The sequence below is a fragment of the Euprymna scolopes genome, chromosome 14 (assembly GCF_053919585.1).
Source record: "Euprymna scolopes isolate OS-2025 chromosome 14, ASM5391958v1, whole genome shotgun sequence".
Classification (NCBI taxonomy): Eukaryota; Metazoa; Mollusca; class Cephalopoda; order Sepiida; family Sepiolidae; genus Euprymna; species Euprymna scolopes.
The window spans coordinates 95085860-95102333 of NC_136495.1; the positions used below are offsets into that span (position 1 = coordinate 95085860).

The 16474-nt window shown below is 27.4% G+C and overlaps 1 protein-coding gene across 2 annotated transcripts in view; it reads right to left on the reverse strand.

Moving 5' to 3' along the window:
* Positions 1 to 16474, reverse strand: part of LOC145293171 (uncharacterized) — a 132135-nt gene that overhangs the window by 41081 nt on the left and 74580 nt on the right. The gene's annotated exons all lie outside the window — the stretch shown is intronic.

Here is a 16474-nt window from a genome sequence, read left to right on the forward strand (position 1 = left end):
CAGGTTTTTCTTAATATTTCAGCTGTTTTCATGATTGTTGTTCGTTGTATTTTTCCAGTCATTCCTTAGATTCCAATTTCTTCCATTCTTTTTTCAAAGTTTTTCGGGATTGTTCCTAGTGCTCCTACTATTATTATTATTATTAGCTCACATGGAGCTTTCACACAAGTCAACAAACGTTCTGATTGGAAACCTGCAGTGTTCTCTGGAAGCTGAGTGACAACAAGTCTCCCCAGACGTCTAGCTCTCTCCACCTCCTTCGATAGTATTTGCAAATGAATTTGCATCATCGCAACAGCCGCTTACCATTGATTTCTCGCTGGTAGTGGCCATTGGTTTATACTGGAATTTGAGTGGCACTCAGCCTCCCCAAGGTCCCAGTTCTCTTCGCGCTTGTCCAGCCGAGGTCTGGTTGGTACTCGCTCTTCGGTCTTTCAGTACTTATTGACCCTTCTCGGCCCTTTGGTATCCCTTTTTTATTGAGTCTACGATTTGTCAGGATTTTTCTTTCTTGTTAATTATTACGACATCTGGTCTTCTTGCTTGGATGAGTTTGTCCGTCTGTATGTCCATGTCTCATAGGATTTTGTGGTTCTCGTTTTCAAGTGCTGTTGCGGGTTTATGCTTGTACCATTTGTCTGTACGCTCAAAATGCAGTCGTTTGCACAATTCCCAGTGTACCACCCTCCCCACTTGGTCATGCCTGTTTTTGTATTCCTTTTGGGCAAGTTTGCTACATTCACTTACTATATGGTTTATCGTTTCGTCTCTCTGTCCACATAATCTGCATTTGTTGTTTTCTTGTGTTTTATCGATCCTTACTTTGATATGGTTGATTCTTATCGAGTTATCTTGTGCTGCAGTTATTAGAGATTCAGTTTCTCGGTTTATATGTCCTTTTCGCATCCATGTCCAGGTGTTTTCGTTATTCTCATCTTTTGTCATTCTTATGAATCTTCCGTTGTTTCTCTTCCCATTTCTCTTTTCTCCTTTTGTCGTTTGTCTCTCTGTTTTGTTGTTTTTTCAGTGTCTCTTGCTGCCATAATTATCCTTTCAGTGTTTGGCATTATGTATTTTTCTAGTTCTTTTTTCATGTCCTTCACACAGTCTTCCATACAGATGAGTCCTCTCCCGCCGTCTTTCCTTTTCATATAGAGTCTGTTAATATCATCCTTTGGGTGTAGTGCATTATGCATGGTCATGAGTTTCCTGGTTTTCTGGTCGAGTTGTCTCAGTTGTTCTTTTGTCCACTCTATAAACGGTCCAGAGTATCTTACTAGTGATACTGCCCATGTATTTATACCTTTTATTAGGTTTCTGTTATATAATTTCGTTTCCAGGATTTTTCTTGTTCTCCTGAGGTATTCCTTTCCAATTTTCTCTTTCATTTCTGTTGCTCTGATAGTGTCCGCTTCCAGAATTCCCAAGTATTTATAGTCGTCTTGTTTTCCTAGTGCCCTCATTTGTGTTTGATTGGGTAGTTCCATGCCTTCTGTCGTTTCCAATTTTCCCTTTCTTATAACTAGTAGTGCGCACTTTTCCATTCCACATTCCATTTGGATATCTTGGCTGAAGATTCTGGTAGTGTTAATTAGTGTCTCTAGCTCCTTTTCGGTCCTTGCAAAAAGTTTCAGATCATCCATGTACATCAGGTGGTTCATTTTTTCTCTGTATTTGAGAACTTGTATCCGGCTTGACATTTTCTCAGAATACTATTCAGGGGAATCATGGCTATGATGAACAGTAATGGTGATAGTGAGTCTCCTTGGAAGATGCCTCTTTGTATGTTAATTTCTGTTATGTGTTGTCCATCAGCTGTCAATTCCAGTCTCCATGTTTTCATTGCATTTTCTATTACGTTGATTATCCTGCTTGGTATTTTATACATTTTTAGGCATTCTATTATCCATGCTTGGGGGATCCTGTCGTACGCTTTTTTTAATCGATCCATGCCATGGCTAAATTCTTTCTCCTCCTTTAGGATCTTTTGATCTATATATAACAGGTCATGTGTTCTTCTTTTTCCTTTTTGGCATCCTTTCTGCTCCTTGGGGATGAGTCCACGGTTATTCAGGGAGTGATAGATTTGTTCTCTCAGTTGTGCTGTCAGTATCTTCCACATAGTTGGTAAGCACGTGATTGGCCTATAGTTGCTAGAGACAATTCCTTTCTCCATGTCCTTCTGTAGCAGTGTGGTTCTACCTTTTGTCATCCAGTCTGGTACGCTTGCTTCCTGTATGCATCTTCTCAGGTTTTGGGCTAGCCTTTCGTGTAAGGTTGTGAATTTTTTGAACCAGTATGCATGTATCCTGTCGTGCCCTGGTGCTCTCCAGTTTGCCATTTTTCCTATGGTTTTCTTTAGAGTTTCCCTGCTGATTTCATTTACTGTTCCTTCTTCTATTTGTTGTAACTCTTCCTTCATGTCTTTCAGCCATTCGGCATTTCTATTGTGATCTCGTCGCTCTTCCCATATATTGCTCCAGTAGAGTTTTGTTTCCGTCGGATTTGGTTGTTCTGTTTTTGTTTTTCCTCCGTTCACATTTTGGTAGAATTGGCTTTCATTAGTTTCAAATGTTCTGTTTTGTTTGCATTGTTCAGATTTATATCTATATCGTCTTAATCTCGCTTCTTTTGCTTTTATTTTTTGGTCCAGTTCTTCATGTTTCTTGTTTAGCCTCTCCCTGTCAGTTACATTTCCAATATTCCGTTTTCTCCGCATTGCTTTCTTCCTGGAGATCATTTTGGTTTCTTTTTTATGTTTGTGTATTTGGGTTTCTAGTCTTATTTCCCTTCCAGGTTTTGTCGGTCTGCTTGCCCCCGGTTGTTTTTTTGAGTTGAGTTTCATACTTACCATGTTGGCACCTGCGTAAACTAGGTTGTTTAAGTCTGTGATTGTATTTGTTGGGATATGTGGGAGGAGTTTGTTAACCTTCTCTGTTTCTGTTTTTAATTTCTTCTGCTCTTGGTTCTTTAACGATGGGAGCTTTGTTTTTTCTTCGTTCATCAGCTGTATTATTTTATTTATTTCATTCGTTTCATTCTCTGTTAGTTCTGTTTCATTGTTCTCGGTTTCCACGTTTGTAGACTTCGTTGTTAGTCCTCGGCCTTTGGTGTTTTTACCTGTGAGGCTTCAACTTATGGGGTTGCTCTACATGCGGTTCCGTTGGGGGAGGCTTCTTGTTCAGTTTCATCATTTATTTTTCGCTGAATTTCTGTTAGTTTTAGTTTAGAGAGCCAACCTTTCTCGTGTATCAGTCTTGCTTGGTCCGCAATTCTTTGTTCTGTTGTATTGTAGTCACTGGATAGGTCCCATAGTTCATTCATTCGTTTCCGATAACCTCCATATCTATATTTAGGATGACTTCTATAGTAGAATTCCATTACGAGTCTATTCTCTTTTGTTGTCCATTTCTTTCTTCGTTGTTTTTTTCATTTTGATGGTTATCATGGCTGTGCTGTGTTTGTTCGGTATCATTTTGTTCCCTGAAATTAGAGGTTATACTTACCTGTTCAGCGCCCATGTCATTTGAGTTTCTGAAACTAGAAAGTTGGCCAACATTCGCAGGATGACGACCGGGTCCCCCATGCTGGCTACCGAAAGAGCACCTGCCGATCATGAAACCCAGATCTTTCTTCTGGGTCCCATGGTTTGGATTATTTGTAATTGACATTTTTCATGTTTTGGTGTTTGTGACAACACCGAGCCCAGAATTGTTTTACCTGTGGTTCTGATGCAGGGATAGTGTAAAGCTCCCGTGTATCCAAGAGGTATCATGCACTATCACACGTGCATATGGGACATAAAAATGAATAAATAAATAAATTAAAAAATTACAAAATTAAAAATTAAAAAAAAAATAAAATAAAAATAAAAAAAAAATAAAAATAAAAAATAATAAAATTGTTATTATTATTATTATTATTATTATTATTATTATTATTATTATTATTATTATTATTGTTATTATTATTATTATTATTATTATTATTATTATTATTATTATTATATTCAGCCGAGCAACGCCGTTAATTTTTACAATATTGCTGAAATCTAATGATAATATACTTAACTTTAAAGTAATTTTTACCGAGATAATTGACAATGAATTTATTCTTGTAATTTTGTTTTGTTTTTGATAGAATTTGTAATTTATTTTTAGACATCATTTTAGATTTATGTTTTTTTTGTTCGAAGTTGAGTTGGTGTTTAATTTTTTATGTCTCATTGCGAGACTTAAAATAAACATTGCCTTGAAACAACTGTAAACAGCTATAATACCTAGGTATGTGATTTTTATTTAGAACATGATTTAAAAATGATTTAACTCACACACACACACACACACACACACACACACACACACACACACACACACACACACACACACACACACACACACACACACACACACATATGAGAAAGAAAATTATAACTTAAGTTGAACTTTTCTCTTATAATAAGCTCTTGCAATTTAAAAACATTATCTTTCATCTAGCAATTAATGATATAGATATAAAATTATCAATGATTTTTCTTTAAAGGTGCAACAGAATGTACATTACATAAAATAAATCCAAGCTAATTCTTTTGATTCAATTTAAATTAAATTTTTATACCTTACTTTGTAACATTTATAAAAGTGCATTTTGAAGATAAATATATTTCAAATTGAATCTTGTACCGTTATTGTTAAAGCCTATAGTATAAACATTTTGTTTAATAATTTTAATTGGATGAAATACTTTTCTAACTTGTTAATCTATTGCTTAATAAAATGAATCTATAGTTTAGTTTAGTTAATCTATTTTATTTAGTTTACTCGTCTAGTTATATATTGTTTAGTTAAATTAATTTATTATTTAGTCAAATTAATCTATTGTTTAGTCAAAATAATCTATTGTTTAGTCAAAGTAATCTATTGTTTAGTCAAAATTAATCTATTGTTTAGTCAAAGTAATATATTGTTTAGTCAAAGTAATCTATTGTTTAGTCAAATTAATCTATTGTTTAGTCAAAGTAATCTATTGTTTAGTCAAAATTAATCTATTGTTTAGTCAAAGTAATATATTGTTTAGTAAAATTAATCTATTGTTTAGTCAAAATAATCTATTGTTTAGTCAAAGTAATATATTGTTTAGTCAAAATAATCTATTGTTTAGTCAAAGTAATCTATTGTTTAGTCAAATTAATCTATTGTTTAGTCAAAATAATCTATTGTTTAGTCAAAGTAATATATTGTTTAGTCAAAATAATCTATTGTTTAGTCAAAGTAATCTATTGTTTAGTCAAATTAATCTATTGTTTAGTCAAATTAATCTATTGTTTAGTCAAAGTAATCTATTGTTTAGTCAAATTAATCTATTGTTTAGTCAAAATTAATCTATTGTTTAGTCAAAGTAATCTATTGTTTAGTCAAAGTAATCTATTGTTTAGTCAAATTTATCTATTGTTTAGTCAAAATTAATCTATTGTTTAATCAAAGTAATCTATTGTTTAGTCAAAATTAATCTATTGTTTAGTCAAAGTAATATATTGTTTAGTCAAATTAATCTATTGTTTAGTAAAAATAATCTATTGTTTAGTCAAAGTAATATATTGTTTAGTCAAAGTAATCTATTGTTTAGTCAAATTAATCTATTGTTTAGTCAAAGTAATCTATTGTTTAGTCAAAATTAATCTATTGTTTAGTCAAAGTAATATATTGTTTAGTCAAATTAATCTATTGTTTAGTCAAAATAATCTATTGTTTAGTCAAAGTAATATATTGTTTAGTCAAAGTAATCTATTGTTTAGTCAAATTAATCTATTGTTTAGTCAAAGTAATCTATTGTTTAGTCAAAATTAATCTATTGTTTAGTCAAAGTAATATATTGTTTAGTCAAATTAATCTATTGTTTAGTCAAAATAATCTATTGTTTAGTCAAAGTAATATATTGTTTAGTCAAAATTAATCTATTGTTTAGTCAAATTAATCTACTGTTTAGTCAAATTAATCTATTGTTTAGTCAAATTAATCTATTGTTTAGTCAAAATAATCTATTGTTTAGTCAAATTAATCTATTGTTTAGTCAAAGTAATATATTGTTTAGTCAAAGTAATCTACTGTTTAGTCAAAGTAATATATTGTTTAGTCAAAGTAATCTATTGTTTAGTCAAAATTAATCTATTGTTTAGTCAAAGTAATCTATTGTTTAGTCAAATTAATCTATTGTTTAGTCAAAGTAATATATTGTTAGGCAAAATTAATCTATTGTTTAGTCAAAGTAATATATTGTTTAGTCAAATTAATCTATTGTTTAGTCAAAATTAATCTATTGTTTAGTCAAAGTAATCTATTGTTTAGTCAAATTAATCTATTGTTTAGTCAAAGTAATCTATTGTTTAGTCAAAATTAATCTATTGTTTAGTCAAATTAATCTATTGTTTAGTCAAAGTAATATATTGTTTAGTCAAATTAATCTATTGTTTAGTCAAAATTAATCTATTGTTTAGTCAAAGTAATCTATTGTTTAGTCAAATTAATCTATTGTTTAGTCAAAGTAATATATTGTTTAGTCAAATTAATCTATTGTTTAGTCAAAGTAATCTATTGTTTAGTCAAAATTAATCTATTATTTAGTTAAAGTAATCTATTGTTTAGTCAAATTAATCTATTGTTTAGTCAAAGTAATATATTGTTTAGTCAAAGTAATCTATTGTTTAGTCAAAATTAATCTATTATTTAGTCAAAGTAATCTATTGTTTAGTCAAATTAATCTATTGTTTAGTCAAAGTAATATATTGTTTACTCAAATTAATCTACTGTTTAGTCAAAGTAATATATTGTTTAGTCAAAATTAATCTATTGTTTAGTCAAATTAATCTATTGTTTAGTCAAAGTAATCTATTGTTTAGTCAAAATTAATCTATTGTTTAGTCAAAGTAATCTATTGTTTAGTCAAATTAATCTATTGTTTAGACAAAATTAATCTATTGTTTAGTCAAAGTAATCTATTGTTTAGTCAAAGTAATCTATTGTTTAGTCAAATTAATCTATTGTTTAGTCAAAGTAATCTATTGTTTAGTCAAATTAATCTATTATTTAGTCAAAATTAATCTATTGTTTAGTCAAAGTAATCTATTGTTTTGTCAAATTAATCCATGGTTTAGTCAAAATTAATCTATTGTTTAGTCAAAATTAATCTATTGTTTAGTCAAAGTAATATATTGTTTAGTCAAATTAATCTATTGTTTAGTCAAAGTAATCTATTGTTTAGTCAAAGTAATGTATTGTTTAGTCAAAATTAATCTATTGTTTAGTCAAAATTAATCTATTATTTAGTCAAATTAATCTATTGTTTAGTCAAAGTAATATATTGTTTAGTCAAATTAATCTATTGTTTAGTCAAAATTAATATATTGTTTAGTCAAAGTAATCTATTGTTTAGTCAAAATTAATCTATTGTTTAGTCAAAATTAATCTATTGTTTAGTCAAAGTAATATATTGTTTAGTCAAATTAATCTATTGTTTAGTCAAAGTAATCTATTGTTTAGTCAAATTAATCTATTGTTTAGTCAAAATTAATCTATTGTTTAGTCAAAATTAATCTATTATTTAGTCAAAATTAATCTATTGTTTAGTCAAAGTAATATATTGTTTAGTCAAAGTAATATATTGTTTAGTCAAAATTAATCTATTGTTTAGTCAAAGTAATCTATTGTTTAGTCAAATTAATCTATTGTTTAGTCAAAATTAATCTATTGTTTAGTCAAAGTAATCTATTGTTTAGTCAAAGTAATATATTGTTTAGTCAAAGTAATCTATTGTTTAGTCAAATTAATCTATTGTTTAGTCAAAGTAATCTATTGTTTAGTCAAAATTAATCTATTGTTTAGTCAAAGTAATATATTGTTTAGTCAAATTAATCTATTGTTTAGTCAAAATAATCTATTGTTTAGTCAAAGTAATATATTGTTTAGTCAAAATTAATCTATTGTTTAGTCAAATTAATCTACTGTTTAGTCAAATTAATCTATTGTTTAGTCAAAATAATCTATTGTTTAGTCAAATTAATCTATTGTTTAGTCAAAGTAATATATTGTTTAGTCAAAGTAATCTACTGTTTAGTCAAATTAATCTATTGTTTAGTCAAAGTAATCTATTGTTTAGTCAAAATTAATCTATTGTTTAGTCAAAGTAATCTATTGTTTAGTCAAATTAATCTATTGTTTAGTAAAAGTAATATATTGTTAGTCAAATTAATCTATTGTTTAGTCAAAGTAATATATTGTTTAGTCAAATTAATCTATTGTTTAGTCAAAATTAATCTATTGTTTAGTCAAAGTAATCTATTGTTTAGTCAAATTAATCTATTGTTTAGTCAAAGTAATCTATTGTTTAGTCAAAATTAATCTATTGTTTAGTCAAATTAATCTATTGTTTAGTCAAAGTAATATATTGTTTAGTCAAATTAATCTATTGTTTAGTCAAAATTAATCTATTGTTTAGTCAAAGTAATCTATTGTTTAGTCAAATTAATCTATTGTTTAGTCAAAGTAATATATTGTTTAGTCAAATTAATCTATTGTTTAGTCAAAGTAATCTATTGTTTAGTCAAAATTAATCTATTATTTAGTTAAAGTAATCTATTGTTTAGTCAAATTAATCTATTGTTTAGTCAAAGTAATATATTGTTTAGTCAAATTAATCTACTGTTTAGTCAAAGTAATATATTGTTTAGTCAAAATTAATCTATTGTTTAGTCAAATTAATCTATTGTTTAGTCAAAGTAATCTATTGTTTAGTCAAAATTAATCTATTGTTTAGTCAAAGTAATCTATTGTTTAGTCAAATTAATCTATTGTTTAGACAAAATTAATCTATTGTTTAGTCAAAGTAATCTATTGTTTAGTCAAAGTAATCTATTGTTGAGTCAAAGTAATATATTGTTTAGTCAAAGTAATCTATTGTTTAGTCAAATTAATCTATTATTTAGTCAAAATTAATCTATTGTTTAGTCAAAGTAATCTATTGTTTTGTCAAATTAATCTATAGTTTAGTCAAAATTAATCTATTGTTTAGTCAAAATTAATCTATTGTTTAGTCAAAATTAATCTATTGTTTAGTCAAAGTAATATATTGTTTAGTCAAATTAATCTATTGTTTAGTCAAAGTAATCTATTGTTTAGTCAAAGTAATGTATTGTTTAGTAAAAATTAATCTATTGTTTAGTCAAAATTAATCTATTATTTAGTCAAATTAATCTATTGTTTAGTCAAAGTAATATATTGTTTAGTCAAATTAATCTATTGTTTAGTCAAAGTAATATATTGTTTAGTCAAAGTAATCTATTGTTTAGTCAAAATTAATCTATTGTTTAGTCAAAATTAATCTATTGTTTAGTCAAAGTAATATATTGTTTAGTCAAATTAATCTATTGTTTAGTCAAAGTAATCTATTGTTTAGTCAAATTAATCTATTGTTTAGTCAAAATTAATCTATTGTTTAGTCAAAATTAATTTATTATTTAGTCAAAATTAATCTATTGTTTAGTCAAAGTAATATATTGTTTAGTCAAATTAATCTATTGTTTAGTCAAAGTAATATATTGTTTAGTCAAAGTAATCTATTGTTTAGTCAAATTAATCTATTATTTAGTCAAAATTAATCTATTGTTTAGTCAAAGTAATCTATTGTTTAGTCAAATTAATGTATTGTGTAGTCAAAATAATCTATTGTTTAGTCAAAGTAATCTATTGTTTAGTCAAAGTAATCTATTGTTTAGTCAAAATTAATCTATTGTTTAGTAAAAGTAATCTATTGTTTAGTCAAATTAATCTATTGTTTAGTCAAAATTAATCTATTGTTTAGTCAAAGTAATCTATTGTTTAGTCAAATTAATCTATTGTTTTGTCAAAGTAATATATTGTTTAGTCAAAGTAATCTATTGTTTAGTCAAAATTAATCTATTATTTAGTCAAAATTAATCTATTGTTTAGTCAAAGTAATCTATTGTTTAGTCAAATTAATCTATTGTTTAATCAAAATTAATCTATTGTTTAGTCAAAGTAATCTATTGTTTAGTCAAATTAATCAATTGTTTAGTCAAAATTAATCTATTGTTTAGTCAAAGTAATCTATTGTTTAGTCAAATTAATCTATTGTTTAGTCAAAGTAATATATTGTTTAGTCAAAGTAATCTATTGTTTAGTTAAAATTAATCTATTATTTAGTCAAAGTAATCTATTGTTTAGTCAAATTAATCTACTGTTTAGTCAAATTAATCTATTGTTTAGTCAAAATTAATCCATTGTTTAGTCAAAGTAATCTATTGTTTAGTCAAAGTAATCTATTGTTTAGTCAAAGTAATCTATTGTTTAGTCAAATTAATCTATTGTTTAGTCAAATTAATCTATTGTTTAGTCATAATTAATCTATTGTTTAGTCAAAGTAATATATTGTTTAGTCAAATTAATCTATTGTTTAGTCAAAATGAATCTATTGTTTAGTCAAAGTAATCTATTGTTTAGTCAAATTAATCTATTGTTTATCAAAATTAATCTATTGTTTAGTCAAAGTAATCTATTGTTTAGTCAAATTAATCTATTGTTTAGTCAAAGTAATATATTGTTTAGTCAAAGTAATCTATTGTTTAGTCAAAATTAATCTATTATTTAGTCAAAATTAATCTATTGTTTAGTCAAAGTAATATATTGTTTAGTCAAATTAATCTATTGTTTAGTCAAAATTAATCTATTGTTTAGTCAAAGTAATCTATTGTTTAGTCAAATTAATCTATTGTTTAGTCAAAGTAATATATTGTTTAGTCAAAGTAATCTATTGTTTAGTCAAAATTAATGTATTATTTAGTCAAATTAATCTATTGTTTAGTCAAATTAATCTATTGTTTAGTCAAAGTAATATATTGTTTAGTCAAATTAATCTACTGTTTAGTCAAAGTAATATATTGTTTAGTCAAAATTAATCTATTGTTTAGTCAAATTAATCTATTGTTTAGTCAAAGTAATCTATTGTTTAGTCAAAGTAATATATTGTTTAGTCAAATTAATCTACTGTTTAGTCAAAGTAATATATTGTTTAGTCAAAGTAATCTATTGTTTAGTCAAAATTAATCTATTATTTAGTCAAAATTAATCTATTAATTAGTCAAAGTAATAAATTGTTTAGTCAAATTAATCTATTGTTTAGTCAAATTAATCTATTGTTTAGTCAAAGTAATATATTGTTTAGTCAAAGTAATCTATTGTTTAGTTAAAATTAATCTATTATTTAGTCAAAGTAATCTATTGTTTAGTCAAATTAATCTATTGTTTAGTCAAATTAATCTATTGTTTAGTCAAATTAATCTATTGTTTAGTCAAATTAATCTATTGTTTAGTCAAATTAATCTATTGTTTAGTCAAAGTAATCTATTGTTTAGTCAAATTAATCTATTGTTTAGTCAAATTAATCTATTGTTTAGTCATAATTAATCTATTGTTTAGTCAAATTAATCTATTGTTTAGTCAAATTAATCTATTGTTTAGTCAAAATTAATCTATTGTTTAGTCAAAGTAATCTATTGTTTAGTCAAATTAATCTATTGTTTAGTCAAAAGTAATCTATTGTTTAGTCAAAGTAATCTATTGTTTAGTCAAAATTAATCTATTATTTAGTCAAAATTAATCTATTGTTTAGTCAAAGTAATATATTGTTTAGTCAAATTAATCTATTGTTTAGTAAAAATTAATCTTTTGTTTAGTCAAAGTAATCTATTGTTTAGTCAAATTAATCTATTGTTTAGTCAAAATTAATCTATTGTTTAGTCAAAGTAATATATTGTTTAGTCAAATTAATCTACTGTTTAGTCAAAGTAATATATTGTTTAGTCAAAGTAATCTATTGTTTAGTCAAAATTAATCTATTATTTAGTCAAAATTAATCTATTGTTTAGTCAAAGTAATAAATTGTTTAGTCAAATTAATCTATTGTTTAGTCAAAATTAATCTATTGTTTAGTCAAAGTAATCTATTGTTTAGTCAAATTAATCTATTGTTTAGTCAAAATAATCTATTGTTTAGTCAAAGTAATCTATTGTTTAGTCAAATTAATCTATTGTTTAGTCAAAGTAATATATTGTTTAGTCAAATTAATCTATTGTTTAGTCAAAATTAATCTATTATTTAGTCAAAGTAATCTATTGTTTAGTCAAATTAATCTTTTTTTTAGTCAAAGTAATATATTGTTTAGTCAAATTAATCTACTGTTTAGTCAAAGTAATATATTATTTAGTCAAATTAATCTATTGTTTAGTCAAATTAATCTATTGTTTAGTCAAATTAATCTATTGTTTAGTCAAATTAATCTATTGTTTAGTCAAAATTAATCTATTGTTTAGTCAAAGTAATCTATTGTTTAGTCAAATTAATCTATTGTTTAGTCAAAGTAATATATTGTTTAGTCAAATTAATCTACTGTTTAGTCAAAATAATCTATTGTTTAGTCAAAGTAATCTATTGTTTAGTCAAATTAATCTACTGTTTAGTCAAAATAATCTAGTGTTTAGTCAAAGTAATCTACTGTGTAGTCAAAATAATCTATTGTTTAGTCAAAGTAATCTACTGTTTAGTCAAAATAATGTATTGTTTAGTCAAAATAATCTATTGTTTAGTCAAATTAATCTATTGTTTAGTCAAAGTAATATATTGTTTAGTCAAATTAATCTATTGTTTAGTCAAAGTAATCTATTGTTTAGTCAAAATAATGTATTGTTTAGTCAAAATTAATCTATTATTTAGTCAAAGTAATCTATTGTTTAGTCAAAATAATCTATTGTTTAGTCAAAATAATCTATTGTTTAGTCAAAGTAATCTATTGTTTAGTCAAAATAATGTATTGTTTAGTCAAAATAATCTATTGTTTAGTCAAAGTAATCTATTGTTTAGTCAAATTAATCTATTGTTTAGTCAAAGTAATATATTGTTTAGTCAAATTAATCTATTGTTTAGTCAAAGTAATCTATTGTTTAGTCAAAATAATCTATTGTTTAGTCAAAATTAATCTATTATTTAGTCAAAGTAATATATTGTTTAGTCAAAGTAATCTATTGTTTAGTCAAAGTAATATATTGTTTAGTCAAAGTAATCTATTGTTTAGTCAAAATTAATCTATTATTTAGTCAAAGTAATCTATTGTTTAGTCAAATTAATCTATTGTTTAGTCAAAGTAATATATTGTTTAGTCAAATTAATCTACTGCTTAGTCAAAGTAATATATTGTTTAGTCAAATTAATCTATTGTTTAGTCAAATTAATCGATTGTTGAGTCTAAATAATCTATTGTTTAGTCAAAATTAATCTATTGTTTAGTCAAAGTAATCTATTGTTTAGTCAAATTAATCTATTGTTTCGTCAAAGTAATATATTGTTTAGTCAAAGTAATCTATTGTTTAGTCAAAATTAATCTATTATTTAGTCGAAGTAATCTATTGTTTAGTCAAAGTAATCTATTGTTTAGTCAAAGTAATATATTGTTTAGTCAAATTAATCTACTGTTTAGTCAAAGTAATATATTGTTTAGTCAAATTAATCTATTGTTTAGTCAAATTAATCTATTGTTTAGTCAAAGTAATCTATTGTTTAGTCAAAGTAATCTATTGTTTAGTCAAAATTAATCTATTGTTTAGTCAAAGTAATCTATTGTTTAGTCAAATTAATCTATTGTTTAGTCAAAGTAATATATTGTTTAGTCAAATTAATCTACTGTTTAGTCAAAATAATCTATTGTTTAGTCAAAGTAATCTATTGTTTAGTCAAATTAATCTACTGTTTAGTCAAAATAATCTATTGTTTAGTCAAAGTAATATATTGTTTAGTCAAATTAATCTACTGTTTAGTCAAAATAATCCATTGTTTAGTCAAAGTAATCTATTGTTTAGTCAAAGTAATCTACTGTTTAGTCAAAATAATCTATTGTTTAGTCAAAGTAATCTACTGTTTAGTCAAAATAATCTATTGTTTAGTCAAAGTAATCTACTGTTTAGTCAAAATAATCTATTGTTTAGTCAAATTAATCTATTGTTTAGTCAAAGTAATCTATTGTTTAGTAATCGAAAGATCAAACAGCCCGTGGAGTTTTCCGATAGTCTTAGTAGAGAAGAAAGACGGAACTAAAAGGTTCTGTGTAGATTTTAGGGCGTTAAATAAAATAACAAAGCAGTATGCCCGAGCGTTACGATATTTTAGCCTCGCTTGGGTCTGCAAAATACTTCTCAAAGTTAGATTTGAAGTCAGGATACTGGCAGGTTAAATTGAATGAGAATGATAAGGAAAAAACTGCGTTCACCTGCCACAATGAGTTGTTCCATTTTAATGTAATGCCGTTTGGACTTTCGAACGCCCCCGAGGTCTTCCAGGAATTGATGTCTGTAGTTTTAGAAAGACAGAAAGAATTCGCTGTACCGTATTTGGATGACATTCTAATATTCTTCAATACAAAGGAAGACCATATAAAATACATAGATAAGATCTTAGGTATTTTGCGCAAGCAAAATCTTAGGTTAAAGGCAACAAAGTGTGAGTTTTTTTAGTAAAGAAATACAGTATCTGGGGTTCAAAGTTAGTGAGTGGATAAAGTCAAGTCTATAAAAATGATTTCGACTCCAACCTCTGTAAAGCAAGTAAGAGCTTTCATTGGTATGACATCATACTATCGGCGATTTATAAAATTTGTTTCCGATATCGCCGAGCCGTTAGTCCGATTAACAAGGAAGCATGCACAAATTTTATTGGGACGATGCATGTCAGTCTGCCTTTGATAGCCTAAAAACGAAGCTTGCGGATATGGTAACACTGGCTTATCCCGATCCGGATAAGGACTACCAACTGTATACAGATGCCTCCGATCATTCGATTCGGTCATGTCTGTCACAAATGGTCTATGACCCAAGGGAGGGTAAAGAGGTAGAAAAACCTATTTACTTTTTATCCCATAAGTTGAGTGATACTCAAACCAGATGGTCAAAGATAGTGAAAGAGGCATATGCGATACACTATGCTCTGAATAAATTAAATCACTATTTGCATAGTGCAACGTTCACCATTTATACAGATCATAGACCATTAGAATATTTACTAAACTCACCAATACAAAATAGGAAAATACAGACGTGGGCTTTGGGTATGGCTGGCTATAATTGCACCATACAGTACCTAAAGGGGAAAGAGAACGTTTGTGCGGATCTCTTGTCACGTGCTGTGGATTCGACGCAGGACAAGTAGAAATAGACAGTAGGAATTACACGGTGAGTGCAATAAACTCAAATCATTTTGAGCCAAAAGAGTTTGCATCACATGAGGATGCTGAAGACTCATCGGTAGCACACGAGCGTCCTACATTATCGGGTTTAGATGTATCTAAGGAACAGAAAGCAGATTGGGAGATTGTAGGTTTAAAGATGCGAATGAAAGGTTGTAAAGCGTCCAAGATGGAATAGAAGTACATAGTAATGGACGATGTAGTATATTACTTGTCGCAACGCGACGATGAACCAATAACTAGGATATATATTCCGTCGTATCTAAGAAAAAGGGTGTTAGTTCAATACCACGATAATAATGGTCACATGGGCGTGGAGAAAACGTTTCACGTTATTAAGCAAAAATATTTCTAGCCTGAAAACAAGTAAACGGATACATAGGTAAATGTATTCCGTGCCAAACCAGAAATTTGAGGAAACAGCAAACTCAAATGCAAGAGTGCAGTTTGCCTCCTTTTTCTTTCGCCAAACTAGCGTTAGATGTTTCCAGGCCTTACCCCAAAACTCTATTAAACAACTAATACATAGTGACTTTTATAGATATGTACAGTGGTTGGCCAGAGGCTTTTGCGGTTCTGAATAAGAAGGCAAAAACATCTGTTGATTGGCGAGATTTTTCCCAGATTCAAGGCATCACTGCAGCTTTTAACGGATAATGGGCCTGAGAACATAAACAAAATAATGAAAAAGGCATTAGAGGACCTCAGTATGCACCATGTGACTACATCGTTCTATCACCCCCAGATTAACGGCAAAGTCGAAAGGTTCCACAGAACGATGCGTGACATCCTAGCGATGAAAATAGAGGACAATGAACAGTCGTGAGACATATACATGAATCAAATGTTAGCGGTCGTCAGGTTCCATGTAAGCAAAACGACGAAATTTTCACCCTATAACTTACTCTACAATAGAGATGTTGTCCTGCCGTTGGACAATATTCTAAGGCCCCGTAGAGTATATTATGGTGATGAGAATCACGAAATCGCTCTACAGGAAATGCATCGAACCTTCACTTTAGTAAGGAATAATGTAAAAAAAAAAAAAGATAGATCAAAGAAGAAAACAAAAGCCGTCGAATTTAAGGTTGGTGATTTGGTGTATTATAAAAAAAAACCAAAAGCGAGGAAAGATAGATGTATGATGGAAACCGTATTGCGTAGTGATCGAAAAGAC